Below are 15,152 nucleotides of genomic sequence, written 5' to 3' on the forward strand. Positions count from 1 at the left end.
CTTTATTTTGACAGGGAGCCAATGCTGAGACCAAGGTCTCTTTTCCAGATGAGCCCTGTATAGCACAACAATACACAGCAAAATACAATAAACATATTAAACTACACATTCATTTACACATCAAAATACACAACAATACACGAAAAGCTAAACACAATCATAAAAAACAGACACATTCTCCAGTAAAAAGGTCCCCTAACAACCATCTGAAATGCCCTAGAGGCACCAACTCCTCCAATTTGAAAGTGCATTGTAGATCATTCCACACTTAATGTGCAAAAAAACTATAAGCAGATCTACCCAACTCTGTGGAGATCGAAGGGATCTCCAGAGTTAGGCATCCCCTGAGCCCGGGTCCGGTAGCCCGTACATCTATAAGTTAAGAATGTCGTAAGGTATGGCGGAAGTTTATGCAAGAGGGCTTTATAGACAAAAAGAGTGCAGTGCATCAATCTACAAGACTTCAAGAAGGGCCAGCCCACATTCCAATACAAAATTCAATGATGTGTACTGAAACTATTGCCCGTATTAAAGCGCAATGCGCTATGATAAACTGTGTCAAATGGCTTTAATACAGTGGCAGCTGCCTTCATATAGCCAATATCACCATGGTCAATAACCGGAATGAATGTTGACTGAATTATTTGTTTTCTGCTATTAAAATGAAAGACAGAATCAGTTCCTTTATAAGAAGCCTATTTTAATTCTTAATGTCTTAACTCATCAACATGCTTTTTGAAAGATAGCTTTTCATCAATCCAAATGCCCAGGTATTTATAGGTGGGGAAACGATCAATGAGGGCACCATCCAAAGTATGTACAGTTTGCATAAATCATCAGATACATTTTTACGTGATTTGGAAAATAACATATACTTGGTTTTACCTACATTAAAGTACCAATTTCTACTTCTACTTTCGACTAGGAGGTCGAAATAACACTCTGAAATTGTGAAAATGAGGATAATGCCCTGAATGAAAAAAAATTGTGGAATTTCAGCCTGTTCAGGTGGGATGGAACTTTTGGCCCACATCATGACATCACAATGTGATCTGATTATAATAGACCAATGACTGTTAATCTGGGTAAGGGGGTGGGCTCTAGACCATCCTATCAGCCAATCAGGGGTGTGTATGTAAATACAGTGCCTTCGGAATGTATTTAGACCCCTTGACTTTTTCCACATTTTGTTAGGTTACAGGCTTATTCTAAAATGTATTAAATTGTTTTTTCCCCCTCATCAATCTACACACAATACCCCATAATGACAAAGCAAAAACAGGTTTTTAGACATTTACATAAGTATTCAGACCCTTTACTTAGTACTTTGTTGAAGCGCCTTTGGCAGCGATTACAGCCTCGAGTCTTCTTGGGTTTACGCTACAAGCTTGGCACACCTGTATTTGGAGAGTTTCTCCCATTCTTCTCTGCAGATCCTCTCAAGCACTGTCAGGTTGGATGGGGAGCGTTGCTGCACAGCTATTTTCAGGTCTCTCCAGAGATGTTTGCTCAGGTTCAAGTCCGGGCTCTGGCTGGGCCACTCAAGGACATTCAGAGACTTGTCCTGAAGCCACTCCTGCGTTGTCTTGGCTGTGTGCTTAGGGTTGTTGTCCTGTTGGAAGGTGAAACTTCACCCCAGTCTGAGGCCCTTAGCGCTCTGGAGCAGGTTTTCATTAAGGATCGCTCTGTACTTTGCTCCGTTCATCTTTGCCTCGATCCTGACTAGTCTTCCCTGCCGCTGAGAAACAGCATGATGCTGCCACCACCACGCTTCACTGTAGGGATGGTGCCAGATTTCGTCTAGACGTGACGCTTGGCATTCAGGCCAAAGAGTTCAATCTTGGTTTCATCAGACCAGAGAATCTTGTTTCTCGTAGAGTCTTTAGGTGCCTTTTGGCAAACTCCAAGCGGGCTGTCATGAGCCTTTTACTGAGGAGTGGCTTCCGTCTGGCCACTCTACCATAAAGGCCTGATTGGTGGAATGCTGCAGAGATGGTTGTCCTTCTGGAAGGTTCTCCCATCTCCACAAAGAAACTCTAGAACTCAGTCAGAGTGACCATTGGGTTCTTGGTCACCTCCCTGACCAAGGCCCTTCTCCCCCGATTCCTCAGTTTGGCCGGGCGACCAGCTCTAGGAAGAGTCTTGGTGGTTCCAAACTTCTTCCATTTAAGAATGATGGAGGCCACTGTGTTCTTGGGGACCTTCAATGCTGCAGAAATGTTTTGTTACCCTTCCCCAGATCTGTGCCCTGACACAGTCCTGTCTCGGAGCTCTACGTACAATTCCTTCGACCTCATGGCTTGGTTTTTGCTCTGACATGCACTGTCAACTGTGGGACCTTACATAGACAGATGTGTGCCTTTCCAAATCATGTCCAATCAATTCAATTTACCACAGGTAGACTCCAATCAAGTTGTAGAAACATCTCAAGGATGATCAATGGAAACAGGATGCACCTGTTCTCAATTTCAAGTCTCATAGCAAAAGGTATTTCTGTTTTTTTTTGTAAGACATTTCTAAAAACCTGTTTTCGCTTTGTCATTATGGGGTATTGTGTGTGGATTGCTGAGGATTTTTGTTTTTTACATTCATTTTAGAATAAGGCTGTAACGTAACAAAATGTGGAAAAAATTCAAGGAGTCTGAATACTTTCCGAAGGCACTGTATGTTAAAAATCAGACTGAGCATTAAGGGCCAAAGGAGGCTCAGGGAATTAAATGAAATAATATATATTTTGGATTTATTTTCACTAAAGAAACACACACAGTGATTTATTAGACATACAGTGGTGATTTAAAAATGTAATTACAAAGACTGAGTGGGGGCTTTAATAAACCTCACTTAAGATATCATAGACCCTTACAACGAATTGGAATAATATGGTAAGTAAACGTAATCTTATTTGTCATGATTAAGTGTTTCTGATTTTGCAAATCATTTCCCAAGAGAATCGTTGAGCAGGATATGGCCCCAGACGATAAGCTGTGTTGTTCTGACAGCCTGGGCCCACACTCATAAAGTGTCTAGGATCAGATTTCCCTTTTCTATCATAATTAATGATTATATGGACAGGGGGGACCTGATCCTAGATCAGCACTCCTACTCTGAGACATAGGCCCTGATCTCTACTGATACCTTTGTCAGCTGAGCTATGCTGAGTTTTGTTGCAGTAGACACCTACGGGCATGTCACTCCTGACCGAAACATAAAAAAATACAGCCCATAAAGAGGCGCCTCCAATCTAGTGTAGAATATGCCACTGAAAGTAACTGATTAAAGATAACACTGTTTTCCACTCCCATTTCTTGATTTGATCTTTGGTTTAATAAGCATGAACATATTTACAACAGCAGCTAACTGTGGGGAAGCATAGCTGGGACGTGGGAGGTTGTGGTTATTTATTTGTGTTCTGGTATTTGTGCTTGGGCTTCAGTTAAGGGCATACTTGTTATCTCAGAAAGGGATTTCAAATTGGCCTGTATTTTATGGAAAAAGCTCACACTATAAAAGAAAATCGAACTAAAAAATCCTCACAAGAAGATTCTTGAAACTCAGACCAAACAAACTCAGACCAAGAAAAAGGTAGGTTGGTATTGGATAAAGGTTGAGGGCCATAAAGGTTGAGGGCAGCGAGCTTGGATAGTGGGATGTTGGCGAGAAAGTGCTCCATTCCATGGAAGATGAAAGCACTGCAGTTTGTCAGCAGCTGCTCCTTCCTCTGTGAGACTGACACACACATTTCATTGTTAGTGGAGCAGATTGCAGCAGGCCATGCAAAAACATCACGTGAAAAACATCAGCCATCAGATTGGTATGCCAGTGGACAGGAATACATTACATACATATGTGACCCTACTGGAACACTTGTGTCAGTACTGCTAATGAGTGTGTTGAGTGAAGGTGACTCCTGACCTGGGGGTGTGTTCAATCCCCATGAAGCCCTCCCACAGCGGGTGAACTGCTGGCTGTATGCCTCCAGAGTCCTCTTCATCCTCTCTGTCATGCTGCTGCCTTCTGACACACACATACATACACACACACACACACACACACACACACACACACACACACACACAGAGAATAAACATAACATTTACAGGTATTGGATCTAGTCATAACTGTTATTCTCATTGGATGAGGTACATAACTGTAGGACCACCTAATGTACAAACTGGATTGCAGAATCTAAATCTAAGCTGTACCTAAAAATTGCACTACAACAAATTGTACAGTGTGAAGTGTGATTGGGACCTGAGAGCAGAGAGGGAGGAAGTCATGTCGAGTCAAACTGAAAATTGGCAAATGAATCACTGCAAAATTCTCCTTGCTGAGACTGAGAAGGACTCTTAGCTCTGAACACAGATACCCATAGCCGCGGGAAGATGTTTGGGGAAGGGGGTGCCGCGACATCGCCGATGTTGGGTGGGGTGGGGGGTGGGGGGTGCTATATCGGTCTGGTAATACATGACTAGTAAAGGCCCAGTGCACTACTTTTGCTTGAAAAAAAAAAACAATTAATTTTGTATTAATGTATACTTTTTAATTCCGATTTTTCAGGGGGTGCTGAAGCACCCTCAGCACCCCTACTTCCCACAGCTATGCAGATACCCCATTACCACACGCACGCTTAGGGACACCAACATAAAAGTTGGGTAAAGCCTAAAAAAACCTACAGGACAGTACCTCTCCAGGGACATGGTTGGAGAGCCCTGCTACAGACAGAAGTTGGCAACTTCAGACAAGTCCTGTGATGCTTGTGGGGGTCTGTGGAGCAAAACCACCGCCATGTATGTGTTTGTGAGTCTCACCTTTCCATAGAGAGGTCATAGTTTGTAGGCCAAACCATTCGGATGCTACAGATCTTTTTGTGAGAAGACCGATTTTCGGGTTGTCTCGTGTTCTGACGAACACCTCTGTAGCTCTAGCTTAAATAGACAGATTTTTATGGGGATTTTTTATTATGCTAATTCGATTTCGGCAGGGGCGCAGAAATTGACTCAGGAGGGTTTTAAACCAAAGATAAAATCAATAAATGGGAGTGGAAAACAGTGTTCTATTAAAACAGTTACTTTTAGGGACATATTCTACATTAGATTGGAGGCGCCGCTTCATGGGCCTGTATTCTTGGATGTTTCAGTCAGGAGTGGCATGCCTATAGGTGTCTACTTCAACAAAACTCAGCATAGCTCAGCTCACAAAGGTATCAGTATGTCACGATCGTCGGATACAGAGGACCAAGGCGCAGCGTGGAAGGTGAACATATTTATTAAATAATGATTACACGAACAAAACAACAAATCGATACGTGACGTCCAAAGGTGCAAAACACAAACCTACACAGGAACAAGATCCCACAAACACTGTGGGAAAACTGGCTGCTTAAGTATGGTTCCCAATCAGAGACAACAAGCAACAGCTGATACACGTTGCCTCTGATTGAGAACCACACTGGCCAACATAGAACTACAAAACTAGAACGAAAAACAAATGAAAACTCACACCCTGGCTCAACATACTAGAGTCCCCAGAGCCAGGGCGTGACACAGTAGAGATCAGGGCCTATATTCATAAAGTGTCTCAGAGTACGAGTGCGAGATCTAGGATAATTTCCCACCCTATCCATAGCATCGTATTAATTATTATCTAAAAGGGAAATCTGATCCTAGACACTTCATGAATATCGGCCCAGGCTGTCAGAACAACACAGCTTATCATCTGGGGCCATATCCTAAACAACGATTCTCTTTGGAAATTATTTGCAAAATCAGAAACACATACAGTAATAATGACAAATAAAATATGACACCACTGCAGTATTAACACAACATACCTTTTGAAGTCCTCAGACTTAGTAAGCCATTAGTCTGTGTCCCAAATGTCATCCTGTTCCCTATGTAGTGCACTATTTTTGACCATGGCCTCTTGTTAAAAGTAGTGCACTACATGTAGGGAATAGAGTGTCATTTGGGACGTAACCTGTGTGTCAGAGACTTGTTTGCCGTCTACTATTCCACTGGAATGTCAAACTTAAGAAAACTAAATAGAAAACAGCATTATCATTCAACTCCAAAGACTCCAGCATTCAAAGGCATTAGGCTATTAGTTCAGAACACGGAACATAACTCTAACAAAAGTTATGACAGTGAGGGGAAAAAAATATTTGATCCCCTGCTGATTTTGTACGTTTGCCCACTGACAAAGACATGATCAGTCTATAATTTTAATGGTAGGTTTATTTGAACAGTGAGAGACAGAATAACAACAACAAAATCCAGAAAAACACATGTCAAAAATGTTATGAATTGATTTGCATTTTAATGAGGGAAATAAGTATTTAACCCCTCTGCAAAACATGACTTAGTACTTGGTGGCAAAACCCTTGTTGGCAATCACAGAGGTCAGACGTTTCTTGCAGTTGGCCACCAGGTTTGCACACATCTCAGGAGGAATTTTGTTCCACTCCTCTTTGCAGATCTTCTCCAAGTCATTAAGGTTTCGAGGCTGACGTTTGGCAACTCGAACCTTCAGCTCCCTCCACAGATTTTCTAAGGGATTAAGGTCTGGAGACTGGCTAGGCCACTCCAGGACCTTAATGTGCTTCTTCTTGAGCCACTCCTTTGTTGCCTTGGCCGTGTGTTTTGTGTCATTGTCATGCTGGAATAACCATCCACGACCCATTTTCAATGCCCTGGTTGAGGGAAGGAGGTTCTCACCCAAGATTTGACGGTACATGGCCCCGTCCATCGTCCCTTTGATGCAGTGAAGTTGTCCTGTCCTCTTAGCAGAAAAACACCCCCAAAGCATAATGTTTCCACCTCCATGTTTGACGGTGGGGATGGTGTTCTTGGGGTCATAGGCAGCATTCCTCCTCCTCCAAACAAGGCGAGTTGAGTTGATGCCAAAGAGCTCGATTTTGGTCTCATCTGACCACAACACTTTCACCCAGTTCTCCTCTGAATCATTCAGATGTTCATTGGCAAACTTCAGACGGGCATGTATATGTGCTTTCTTGAGCAGGGGGACCTTGCGGGCACTGCAGGATTTCAGTCCTTCACGGCGTAGTGTGTTACCAATTGTTTTCTTGGTGACTATGGTCCCAGCTGCCTTGAGATCATTGACAAGATCCTCCCATGTAGTTCTGGGCTGATTCCTCACCGTTCTCATGATCATTGCAACTCCACAGTTATTTTGTGTTTCTTCCATTTGCGAATAATCGCACCAACTGTTGTCACCTTCTCACCAAGCTGCATGGCGATGGTCTTGTAGCCCATTTCAGCCTTGTGTAGGTCTACAATCTTGTCCCTGACATCCTTGGAGAGCTCTTTGGTCTTGGCCATGGTGGAGAGTTTGGAATCTGATTGATTGATTGCTTCTGTGGACAGGTGTCTTTCATACAGGTAACAAGCTGAGATTAGGAGCACTCCCATTTAAGAGTGTGCTCCCAATCTCAGCTCGTTACCTGTATAAAAAACACCTGGGAGCCAGAAATCTTTCTGATTGAGAGGGGGTCAAATACTTATTTCCCTCATTAAAATGCAAATCAATTTATAACATTTTTGACATGCGTTTTTCTGAATTTTTGTTGTTGTTATTCTGTCTCTCACTGTTCAAATAAACCTACCATTAAAATGATAGACTGATCATTTCTTTGTCAGTGGGCAAACGTACAAAATCAGCAGGGTATCAAATACTTTTTTCCCTCAATGTATTTGTAAAGGATGATCCTAAAATGTCACATTATGTCAAATATCTGAAGGGCTAGCTGATTGATCAACATGATATAGGCCTAGTCATTTTTGTATGTAGGTTTAATGTAACAAGTGCCCGCACATGTAAAGAAATATGTAATGTTCTGAATCTGTCCCCTGTAGTTGAAATGGTTATTATAGGCACTGGAGAGCAAGCTGTCAATGAATGTTAATCACCCATTGAACTGTTCTAGCAGATCACAGAGTCTGGAACTGACAGTGCACCACCTGTGGCCTAACACAGTGTGTCAGACTTTGGCAGATCCATTGACCAACACCTCCACAATTGATTTTGACTAGGGGCAATCTCTATAAATATTGCTTACACCAGTTGCCACACAAAAATCTGTACAAGGTTGAAGTGTTATACTATAGTACATGTAAGAGTAAATGGAAATACACACTTGATAAACACATTCATTGACAGAAAAAGAATATGCACTACCGTTCAAAAGTTTGGGGTCACTTAGAAATGTCCTTGTTTTCAAAAGAAAAGCATTTTTTTTGTCCATTAAAATAATACAGTGTAGACATTGTTAATGTTGTAAATGGCTATTGTAGCTGGACACGGCTGATTATTTATGGAATATCTACAGTTGAAGTCGGAACTTTACATACACCTTAGCCAAATACATTTAAACTCAATTTTTCACAATTGCTGACATTTAATCCTAGTAAAAATTCCCTGTCTTAGGTCAGTTAGGAGCACCACTTTATTTTAAGAATGTGAAATGTCAGAATAATAGTAGAGAGAATCATTTATTTCAGCTTTTATTTCTTTCATCACATTCCCAGTGGGTCAGAAGTTTACATACACTCAATTAGTATTTGGTAGCATTGCCTTTAAATTGTTTAACATGGGTCAAACGTTTTGGGTAGCCTTCCACAAGCTTCCCACAATAAGTTGGGTGAATTTTGGCCCATTCCTCCTGACAGAGCTGGTGTAACTGAGTCAGGTTTGCAGGCCTCCTTGCTCGCACACGCTTTTTCAGTTCTGCCCACAAATGTTTTATAGGATTGAGGTCAGGGCTTTGTGACGGTCACTCCAATACCTTGACTTGGTTGTCCTTAAGCCATTTTGCCACAACTTTGGAAGTATGCTTGGGGTCATTGTCCATTTGGAAGACCCATTTGCGACCAAGCTTTAACTTCCTGACTGATGACTTGAGATGTTGCTTCAATATATCCACATAATGTTCCTTCCTCATGATGCCATTTATTTTGTGAAGTGCACCAGTCCATTTGTACAGATGAATGTGGTACCTTCAGGCATTTGGAAATTGCTCCCAAGGATGAACCAGACTTGTGGAGGTCTACAATTTTTTTTCTGAGGTCCTGATGATTTCTTTTGATTTTCCCATGATGTCAAGCAAAGAGGCACTGAGTTTGAAGGTAGGCTTTGAAATAGCCTATCAGAAGCTTCTAAATCCATGACATCATTTTCTGGAATTTTCCAAGCTGTTTAAAGGCACAGTCAACTTTGTGTATGTAAACTTCTGACCCACTGGAATTGTGATACAGTGAATTAGAAGCGAAATAATCTGTCTGTCCTAACCAACTTGCCAAAACTATAGTTTGTTAACAAGAAATTTGTGGAGTGGTTGAATAACAAGTTTTAATGACTCCAACCTAAGTGTACGTAAACTATATATATATAAGCAAAAAAGTATATATGGGGGATTGGAAGTGATACAGACAATTACATTGATGGAAGTTACAATCTATCTGCAACATTAAAGTTGATCTACCCCCTAAAAATAAAAATGTGTTATTTGTTTTTTTGGTTTGATTCTCATCATGTTCATGTTGCAGGCCTTTGGTATTTTGGAGGTAAAACGACTCCCCCCTTTCCTCAGTGGGTGCTGTTTTTTCACCCAAATCTTCCTTCAATAAATTATCACACACCAAACAAGCCTTTGAAATACTTTTCACAGGCAAGGCTTGCGGCAAGGCTTTTACTCCCTCCAAAACAAAGGACGTTTTGTGTGTGGGTGACACTGGGTGTATTTGATCTGATTGACAGTGAAAGTCAGGCTGACTTCAGCCCTACATATCGCCCATCACAATAACACCCACTATCAGATACAGGCTGGGCTTTGGCACTTCTAACCCAACGCAGTTGTGGGGAATGTTCAGACTATGTTGCCTAGTCTGACTGAATTACAGCTGTTACTTACTCCATAACAAGCCAACCCCACTCAGTTAACAGGCCTGCAGGAACCAGATGTTATACAGTGGCTTGCGAAAGTATTCACCCCCCTTGGCATTTTTCCTATTTTGTTGCCTTACAACGTGGAATTCAAATGTTTTTTTGGGAGGTTTATATAATTTGATTTACACAACATATTTTTTATTGTGAAACAACATATTTTTTATTGTGAAACAAACAAGAAATAAGACAAAAAGACAGAATTTGAGCTCAGCCCCCCCCCCCCCCCCCCCCCTTCTTCAAGGCAAAACTGCTCCAGCTCCTTCAAGTTGGATGTGTTCCGCTGGTGTACAGCAATCTTTAAGTCATACCGCAGATTCTCAATTGGATTGAGGTCTGGGCTTTGACTAGGCCATTCCAAGACATTTAAATGTTTCCCCTTAAACCACTCGAGTGTTGCTTTAGCAGTGTGCTTAGGGTCATTGTCCTGCTGGAAGGTGAACCTCCGTCCCAGTCTCAAATCTCTGAAAGACTGAAACAGGTTTCCCTCAAGAATTTCCCTGTATTTAGCGCTATCCATTATTCCTTCAATTCTGACCAGTTTCCCAGTCCCTGCCGATGAAAAACATCCCACAGCATGATGCTGCCACCACCATGCTTCACTGTGGGGATGGTGTTTTTGGGGTGATGAGAGGTGTTGGGTTTGCGCCAGACATAGCGTTTTCCTTGTTGGCCAAAAAGCTCAATTTTAGTCTCATCTGACCAGAGTACCTTCTTCCATATGTTTGGGGAGTCTCCCACATGCCGTGTTTGCTTATTTTTTTCTTTAAGCAATGGCTTTTTTCTGCCCACTCTTCCGTAAAGCCCAGCTCTGTGGAGTGTACGGCTTAAAGTGGTCCTATGCACATACTCCAATCTCCGCTGTGGAGCTTTGCAGCTCCTTCAGGGTTATCTTTGGTCTCTTTGTTGCCTCTCTGATTAATGCCCTCCTTGCCTGGTCCGTGAGTTTGTTGTGGTGCCATATTCTTTACATTTTTTTATAATGGATTTAATGGTGCTCCGTGGGATGTTCAAAGTTTCGAAAAAAAAATTATAACCCAACCCTGATCTGTACTTCTCCACAACTTTGTCCCTGACCTGTTTGGAGAGCTCCTTGGTCTTCATGGTGCCGCTTGCTTAGTGGTGTTGCAGACTCTGGGGCCTTTCAGAACAGGTGTATATATACTGAGATCATGTGACACGTAGATTGCACACAGGTGGACTTTATTTAACTAATTATGTGACTTCTGGAATTAATTGGTTGCACCAGATCTTATTTAGGGGCTTCATAGCAAAGGGTGAATACATATGCACGCACCACTTTTCCGTTATTTATTTTTTAGAATTTTTTGAAAAAAGTTATCTTTTTCATTTCACTTCACCAATTTTGACTATTTTGTGTTTGTCCATTACATGAAATCCAAAAAAAATCCATTTAAATTACAGGTTGTAATACAACAAAATAGGAAAAATGCCAAGGGGGATGAATACTTTTGCAAGGCACTGTAAGCATCATCCCTAGCAGCTCTCTCACTATTAATATATAACTGCTTGAGGAGTGTTACTGGTGTTACTGCTGACTGTCTGTATGTGTCGGTCTGTCAGTTATCCCTACAGTGAGGACTACACTAAACCAACCCAGTAAATGAACAATCGCTGTCCCTCCTGGTGCGATCGCATCTTCATGTCTCACACTGCCCAAGACATCATCCACAGAGTGAGTGCACTGGCAACAATGCTATTCACACATATTTAGTGGATTAATTAATTAACTATGGAAGCATGTAATACAGGGCTATTAAACAGTTGTGCATTTCATTTCAGAGGGATGAGGGAGAGAGCAGTGTGGTTTACAACAGACTGGGCCGTATGACTACATGAGAGACCACAAGGTAACGTTTATATAATGTAACATGTCTTGTCTTGAAAATGGCCCTCAATAAGTTGTTGATGCTTGAATGTCTTTTTTTAAACTTCCTAAATATTCCAAATGCATTGACACAGTAATTATTTTCAACCTCTTCATGTAACAGGTACCCATGACTGAGTTGTATCCACTGGTTGGCCTTTGCTCCAATAATTATACATACGTTTTGAAAAAGGGCCTTGGAATAAATGAATTAAGCGTACTAATTTTCCATCGACATTAGTCTACTTGCTCAATGGCCAAGGTGCATAAAGATGTGGGTTGCATGATGAAAGTCATAAAGTTCTATTGTGTCTGCCATAACACCTCCACAACTGTACCACAGTACAATGCAAACCAATTATGATTCAATAAGACTACAAGGCTTTGCAAGGCGCATTGCACTGTAGTACAGGTGTGGAGGTGTCATGGCAGACACAATAAAGCTGAATGACGTGGAATCGTGCAAGCCACACCTTTATTGCACCTCGGCCATTGCCCCTGCATAGAAACCTTCAGGGTTTTACTTTATGGCGGTAATTTCACGAGTGAGTAAATACTGAGTCCACACTTATTGTCTAAAACACTTTTTGCATCCCTTTCCCAACAGCATTTCTGATTCAATTTCTCTGTTACGTTGCAGACTCAGCATCTCAGCCTGTAGCTCAGGTGGTAGAGCATGGCGCTTGCAACGGCAGGGTTGTGGGTTCGATTCCCATGTGGGGCCAGTATGAAAAATGTATGCACTCAGTAACTGTAAGTCGCTCTGGATAAGAGCGTCTACTAAAATGTAAATGATAGGTGGGGCCAACCCTGGAGTGTGCAAGGCAGGTGATGAGGAAATGTAAAATAAGAGAAAATATATCTGGCATTCATATTTGCTTGTTTGTTTTAACTTTTTTATAAATATTTATACATTTTATAATACATTTCATATTGTGCTTATTCTTGTATGTTGTAAGTGTTGTTATGCAATACTTTCTTGACTGGGCTTCATCAGCAGCGCTTAATTCTATCTGGATAAGGGGCTGGGGTTGATCAGAGATAGACAGAGTGCCCTCTAATGCCCAAAAGTGTGTTTTAGCATGGCCAGCGCCATTGAGGACTTTCACCATTTTGTAGTCGTCAACTGGGTGGGACTTCCTATGGGTTAAGGAAGGATCACATAATTCCATTCAGGTCATCAAGAGAGATCAGCCAATGAATTATAATTGAGAGAAAACATTCCATAAATACAGGTGACAGTAAATCACCAACCATGGCTTTTTACCTGTTTAAACAACACACTATAGGTGGCAGTATGCAAACTTTCAGTTCATAGAAGTAGAAGAAGAAAAAAATTGACTACTTCAAAATGGAGAGAAATAGTAATGTGGCTTTGTTGGCACTAACGCCACCATGGTTTGTTGGACAAACCCTATGTGGAAATGAATGGCGTTTTTGGATAAAAGACGAAAATAAGGTCTGTGGTAAACACAGGCTTAGGAGATCTTAAACGTTTTGTTTTATGAGAATCTTCATCAGCTAATGTCACTTTTTGTGAATTTTGAAGCATTTATGTCATTTAAAAAAGCAAATAAAGCACATAAAGGCTTCATAATACATAAAGGTCATGTTAACTGACTGATATTATCTCATAGAACAAAACTTATAAGAGCTCCTAAGCTTGTTTTAACCTCAGACCTTATTTTCAGCGTTCATCCCAAAACCCTATTCTTTCCCCATATATTTTCGCAATAGGAATGGCTGAACGAACCAGAGGCAACTTATTTCCTGGTTTTAGGACTACAAGCTGGCAAGCTCTATGGCGCTGCCTATTGTCGTGGATAATTATCGCTATACTTGTTAAAAATCAAAAGATCTTCCAGAGTCTCTGTAGAATGAAAATATACTTTTATTACACGAAGCAACGAAAGCCGAGATGATCTGCAGAACATCTGTTTTCCCTGACTCGGAGCTCTCCTTTTATACAGACACAAATGCATAGTAATGCTTATACAACCTACACAGTTACTCCATTATATGTACATGATTAACATCCTTCGGTGTCACATGTTGTTTACTCACGAAGCTACGTGCGCTTCTCTAAATGGGGCCTCTGTCACTTATCTCATTATATTGGTGGCATGACTCAAATAATTATATACATACGTACGTTAAAGAACAATCACACTCTGTATTGACTATATTCACCATCAAGGCATGCATCTGGAGTACAAAGTATCAATCATGTTCATTCTGTTTTACCCTTATCATTTCATAACACTTTATAAAACATATCAGTCAATACTTACACATGGTTTAAACATGTCATGTCCATCACCCATTCTCAACCACATACATTTAAGCCTGTCCCAACAGCCATCCTCCCTGGACCTTAAGCCACTATGTTTTTTCCTTGTGACGATGTGCATGTGACTATGTGGTCCTCTGTAGCTCAGCTCTGTAGCACGGCGCTTGTAACGCCAAGGTAGTTGGTTCGATCCCCGGGACCACCCATACACAAAAATGTATGCACGCATGATTGTAAGACCAGCTGCAGGGAGCATGTGGGAACCATCCATTTATCAGAAGCACAGCATTTGCACTAAAGAAATGTCTCTGCTCTGCTTTAATTGGTTTTTAATCCATAAGCATTTAAGGCATATAGGCGTTTCATTCTACAACATACAGTGGGTAAAAAAAGTATTTAGTCAGCCACCAATTGTGCAAGTTCTCCCACTTAAAAAGATGAGAGAGGCCTGTCATTTTCATCATAGGTACACGTCAACTATGACAGACAAAATGAGAAAATTTTTCTCCAGAAAATCACATTGTAGGATTTTTTATGAATTTATTTGCAAATTATGGTGGAAAATAAGTATTTGGTCAATAACAAAAGATTCTCAATACATTGTTATATACCCTTTGTTGGCAATGACACAGGTCAAACGTTTTCTGTAAGTCTTCACAAGGTTTTCACACACTGTTGCTGGTATTTTGGCCCATTCCTCCATGCAGATCTCCTCTAGAGCAGTGATGTTTTGGGGCTGTCGCTGGGCAACACGGACTTTCAACTCCATCCAAAGATTTTCTATGGGGTTGAGATCTGGAGACTGGCTAGGCCACTCCAGGACCTTGAAATGCTTCTTACGAAGCCACTCCTTCGTTGCCCGGGCGGTGTGTTTGGGATCATTGTCATGCTGAAAGACCCAGCCACGTTTCATCTTCAATGCCCTTGCTGATCGAAGGAGGTTTTCACTCAAAATCTCACGATACATGGCCCCATTCATTCTTTCCTTTACACCAGGGGTGTCAAACTCATTTTAGC

The sequence above is a fragment of the Coregonus clupeaformis genome, chromosome 26 (assembly GCF_020615455.1).
Source record: "Coregonus clupeaformis isolate EN_2021a chromosome 26, ASM2061545v1, whole genome shotgun sequence".
Classification (NCBI taxonomy): domain Eukaryota; kingdom Metazoa; phylum Chordata; class Actinopteri; order Salmoniformes; family Salmonidae; genus Coregonus; species Coregonus clupeaformis.